At 39.2% G+C, this 5,599-nt stretch overlaps 1 non-coding gene across 1 annotated transcript; it reads left to right on the forward strand.

Annotated features, from left to right (window-relative positions):
* The first annotated feature begins 3,351 nt into the window (after positions 1–3,351).
* Positions 3,352–3,459, forward strand: LOC130937079 (small nucleolar RNA R71). The gene has a single exon (XR_009068313.1). It is a non-coding gene; the product is annotated as a small nucleolar RNA R71 (small nucleolar RNA).
* Positions 3,460–5,599: the final 2,140 nt, after the last annotated feature.

Raw genomic sequence — 5,599 nt, forward strand, 5'->3', positions numbered from 1 at the left:
TATCTTTTAATTATCAAAACTTCATAACCATTTGAATCCGCTTGACTGAGATTTACAAGATGACCATAGCTTGCTTCAAGCCGACAATCTCCGTGGGATCGACCCTTATTCACGTAAGGTTTTTTACTTGGACGACCCAGTGCACTTGCTGGTTAGTTGTGCAAAGTTGTGAAAAAGAGTTGAGATTACAATTGTGTGTACCAAGTTATTGGCGCCATTGAGATCACAATTTCGTGCACCATCCTTCCTCTTGAAGATCTTATGGAGTGCTTGAGCTCCTTAATATCTCTTCCTTGCCTTTGTTGCTCCTCCCTCATGGCTCTTTGGTCCTCTCTAATTTCATGAAGGATAATGGAGTGCTCTTGGTGCTCCATCCTTAGTTGCTCCATATTGGAACTCAAATCTCCTAAAGAGGTGTTGAGTTGTTCCCAATAGTTGTGTGGAGGAAAATGCATCCCTTGAGGCATCTAAGGAATTCATTGATGAGGGACTTCCTCATGCTCTTGTTGAGGTCCATGAGTGGGCTCTCTTGTTTGCTCCATCCTCTTTTTAGTGATGGGCTTGACGTCTCCAATGAGGATGTCTTCTTCTATGACAATTCCGGCTAAATTGTATAGGTGATAGATTTGATGAGAAAAGGCTAACTTTGCCAAAGTGGAGGTCTTGTCAGCCACCTTGTATAGTTCTAGAGGTATGATCTCATGAACTTCCACTTCCTCTCCAATCATGATACTATGGATCATGATAGCCCGATCCACAGTTACTTCGGACCGGTTGCTAGTAGGAATGATAGAGCGTTGGATGAACTCCAACCATGCTCTAGCCATGGGTTTGAGGTCAGGCCTTCTTAGTTGAACCGACTTGCCTTTGGAGTCTCTCTTCTATTGGGCTCCTTCCACACAGATGTCCATGAGGACTTGGTCCAACCTTTGATTAAATTTGACTCTTCTAGTGAAAGGATGAGGATCTCCTTGCATCATTGGCAAGTTGAATGCCAACCTTACAGTTTCTGCACTGAAATCCAAGTATTTCCCCCGAAACATTGTGAGCCAATTCTTTGGGTTCGGGTTTATACTTTGATCATGGTTCTTAGTCATCCATGCATTAGCATAGAACTCTTGAACTATTAAGATTCCGACTAGTTGGATGGGGTTGGTGAGAGCTTTCCAACTTATTCTCCGAACCTCACGTCAGATCTTCGGATATTCACCCTTTTTTAGCATGAAGAGGACCTCGAAGATCACCTTTTTCTTGGCCACAACTTCATAGAAGTGGTCTTGATGGACCCTTGAGATGAATCTCTCCATCTCCCATGACTCGGAGGTAAAAGCAACTGCCTTCCCTTTCCTCTTTCTAGAGGTTTCTCCGGCCTTAAGTGCCATTCATGGTTATAGAAAAACAAAAAGCGGATCTTTTTTCCACACCAAACGTAAAAGGTTTGCTCGTCCTCGAGCAAAAGAAAAAAGAAGGGAGTAGAAAAAGAAGAAATGGAAGAGATGGGAGGGTATGAGTGGTTCGGCCAAGGGGGGTTAGAAGTGTTTGTGATGTATGAAAATGATGGTGGTAAGGAGGGGTATTTATAGGGTAAGGGAGATAGGGAATCCGTGTGGGAATGTGTGGGTTTGGGGGGGAAATGGTTTGAATTTGGATGGTGAGGTAGGTGGGGTTTTATGAGGGGTTTTTGGGGAAGAGTGGATGGATGTGAGTGGTGGAGGGATTATGAGGAAGAGGGTAGGATTTGATAGGTGAATGGTGTTTGGGGAAGAGTGTTATGGAAAGGTGTAAAGGATTTTATAGGTGGGGATCCTGTGGGGTCTACAGATTCTGAGGTGTCAAGGAATTCACAACCATGCACCTTTCTGGCGGGTAAACGCCCTTCTGCTGCCCTTCCTGGCATTAAACGCCAGTCTGACTTTCCATTCTGGCGTTTAACGCCCAGAATACTGCCAGACTAGACGTTAAACACCCATTCTGCTAGCCTTACTGGCGTTTAACGCCAGCCGGACACCAGACACCTTTTTTTGGCATTAAATGCCAGTCTGTCTGCCCATTCTGGCATTTAATGCCCATAATGCTGCCAGACTGGACGTTAAACGCCCATTCTGCTATCCTTACTGGCATTTAGATGCCAGTAAGCCTGTCCTCTAGGGTGTGCTATTTTTTATGCTGTTTTTGATTCTGTTATAATTTTTTCTAGCTATTTTTGTGACTCCACATGATCATCAACTTATAGAAATCATAAACAAATAATAAAAAATAAAATGAAAAAGTAATTAATATAGATAAAATTGGGTTGCCTCCCAATAAGCGCTTCTTTAATGTCAATAGCTTGACTGGAAGCTCTTATGGAGCTTCACAGGTGCTCAGAGCAACTTGGCATTTAGCTTCATGATTGCTCCTAGATACCAAGCAACTTACTCTTCAACAATATCTTCATCTTCTTCAGATGAAGGGTACTCATCAGAGCTCATGAATGGCAATAGGAAGTTCAGTGGGATCTCTATGGTCTCTGTATGAGCCTCAGATTCCTCTGGTTCCTCATTAGGGAACTTCTTAGTGGTCAGTAGATGTCCATTAAGGTCTTCCTCACTGGAACTCACTGCCTTTGCACTCTCTTTTTTGATTCTCTTATGTAATGCTTGGGAGAGTACTAGGAGGCGTTTCAGTAACTCTTTTGCTCAGCTGACCCACTTGTGCCTCTAACTTTCTGATGGAGGACATTGTTTCAGACATAAAACTGAGAGTGGCCTTAGATAGATCAGAGACTATGGTTACTAAGCCAGAGGGGCTCTGCTCAGAATTCTTTGTCTGTTGCTAAGAAGATGATGGAAAAGGCTTGCTATTGCCAAACCTATTTCTCCCACCATTATTATTATTGAAGCCTTGTTGAGGCTTCTGTTGATCCTTCCACGAGAAATTTGGGTGATTTCTCCATGAAGGATTATAGGTATTTCCATAGGGTTCTCCCATATAATTCACCTCTTCCATTGTAGGATTCTCAGGGTCATAAGCTTCTCCTTCAGAGGGGGCTTCTTTAGTACTGCAGGATGCAGCTTACAATCTAGTCAGATTCTGAGAAATCATATTGACTTGCTGAGTCAACATTTTGTTCTGAGCCAATATGGCAGTTAAAGTATCAATCTCAAGGACTCATTTCTTCTGAGTCATCCGATTATTCACATGATTCCTTTCAGAAGTGTACATGAACTGGTTATTTACAACCATCTCAATGAGTTCCTGGGCTTCTGCAGGCATTTTCAGATGAAGAGATCCACCAACAGAATGGTCCAAATACATCTTGGATAATTCAGACAGACCATCATAGAACATACATATGAGGCTCCATTCTGGAAGCATGTCAGAAGGGCACCTTTTGGTTAATTGCTTGTATCTTTCCCAAGCTTCATAGAGGCATTCACCTTCCTTTTGTATGAAGGTTTGGACTTCCACTCTAAGCTTGCTCATCTTCTGAGGTGGAAAGAATTTGGTCAAGAAAGCATTGACCAACTTGTCCCAAGAGTTCAGGCTTTCTCTAGGTTGTGAGTCCAACCATATCCTAGCTCTATCTCTTACAGCAAAGGAGAAAAGCAGAAGTCTGTAGACCTCAGGATCAACCCCATTGGTCTTAACAGTATCACAGATCTCCAAGAATTCAGCTAAGAACTGATGAGGATCTTCTGCTGGAAGTCCATGAAACTTGCAATTCTGCTGCATTAGAGAAACTAATTGAGGCTTAAGCTCAAAGTTATTTGCTCCAATGGTAGGAATTGAGATGCTTCTTCCATAGAAGTTGGAAGTTGGTGCAGTGTAGTCACCAAGCATCTTCCTTGCATCTCTAGTATTATTGTTGGGTTTGGCTGCCATGTATGCTTCTTTTTTGAAATTTTCTGTAAGGTCATCTCCAGAGTGTTGTGCTTTAGCTTCTCTTAGCTTCCTCTTCAGAGCCCTTTCAGGTTTAGAATCAGCTTCAACAAGAATATTTTTATCCTTGTTCCTACTCATATGAAAAAGAAGAGAACAAATGGAGTAGTGGAATCCTCTATGTCACAGTATAGAGATTCCTTTATGTGAGTATAAGAATAGAAGAAAAAAAGAATGAGAAGAGGGAGGAGAAGAGCAAATTCGAAAAGAGAGAAGAGAGAGAGGTTCGAATTATGAGTGGAAGAGAAGTGTTAGCAATTAAATAAGTAGAAGGAGATGAGAAAGAGAGAGAGAGAGTATTCAAATTTTAATTTTAAATAAGAGGAAAATATTTTTGTTTTTATTTAATTAATTAAGTTAGAATTCAAAAACCTGAAAAAGAATTAAAATAAAGTTAGAAGTTAAAACAATTAAAAAGAGTTTTGAAAGAGTGGTTGGTTGTTTTCAAAAATTAGAAGTGAAAAAGTAGTTAGGTGGTTTTGAAAAAGATAAGAAAAGTAAACTTTTTTTTTTAAATTAAAACAAACAAGTGAAGTGGTTAGTTGAAAAAGATTTGAAAATATAGGAAGTTAGGAAAAGATTTTGAAATTGAATTTTTAAAAAGATATGAGTGAAATTTATTTTGAAAATGAGTTGAAAGAGAAATTAAAAAGGTTTTATTTTTAAAACTAAAGTTGATGACTTGACTAACAAGAAACTAAAAGATATGATTCTAAAATTCAAAGATTAAACCTTTCTTAACAAGAAGGTAACAAACATGAAATTTTAAATCAAACCATTAATTGTTAGCAAGGATTTTTGAAAATGTGAAATGAAATTAAGAAAAGGATTTTTGAAAAATTAGTTTGAAAGTTTTCAAAATCATAAAAAGAAAAATGAAAAAGATGACATAGAAAGATATGATTGATAAAAGATAAACATGATGTGAAAAAGATCACATTTTGAACATTTTTATGCAGAAAAATATGAATTAAAACATGAAAATTAAAAAAAAATTGAATTGGAAACGAACTTACCTCCCTTTTGTCATCCTGGCGTTAAACGCCCAGAATGCTATCATTTCTGGCGTTTAACGCTCACTTGTCTGCCATTTTGGGCGTTTAACGCCCTGCCAGATACCTTGGCTGGTGTTAAACGCCAGGAATCCTTCTTTACTGGGCATTTTTCTGAACGCCCAGAGTGCTGCCATTTCTGGCGTTAAACGCCTAGAATGCTACCTTTACTGGCGTTAAATGCCCAGAATGATAGCCATTCTGGTGTTTAACACCCAGAATGCCTCCTTACTGGCGTTTTGACACCAGTGAGCTCTTCTTCTCTGTGATTCCTCTGTTTTGACTTTTGAATTTTTAATGAGGGATGAGGAAAACACAAAATGAAACAAAACATGAAACTTTTAAGATCAAAACAAGTAATGCATGCAAGAACACTTTGAATGTCAAGATGAACACCAAGAACACTTTGAAGATCATGATGAACATCAAGAACATATTTTTGAAACTTTTTTAGAAGAGAAAGACGTGCAAGACACCAAACTTAGAAATTTCGAATGTTTAGACACTATGGCTTTGAAAATGCACGAGAAAAACATGAAAAGACACAAAGGAAGAAAATTTAAAGATCGAACAGGGAAAATCATCAGGAACAACTTGAAGATCAAAGATGAACACAATGCATGAAT

This window comes from Arachis stenosperma, chromosome 6 (genome assembly GCF_014773155.1).
Source record: "Arachis stenosperma cultivar V10309 chromosome 6, arast.V10309.gnm1.PFL2, whole genome shotgun sequence".
Classification (NCBI taxonomy): domain Eukaryota; kingdom Viridiplantae; phylum Streptophyta; class Magnoliopsida; order Fabales; family Fabaceae; genus Arachis; species Arachis stenosperma.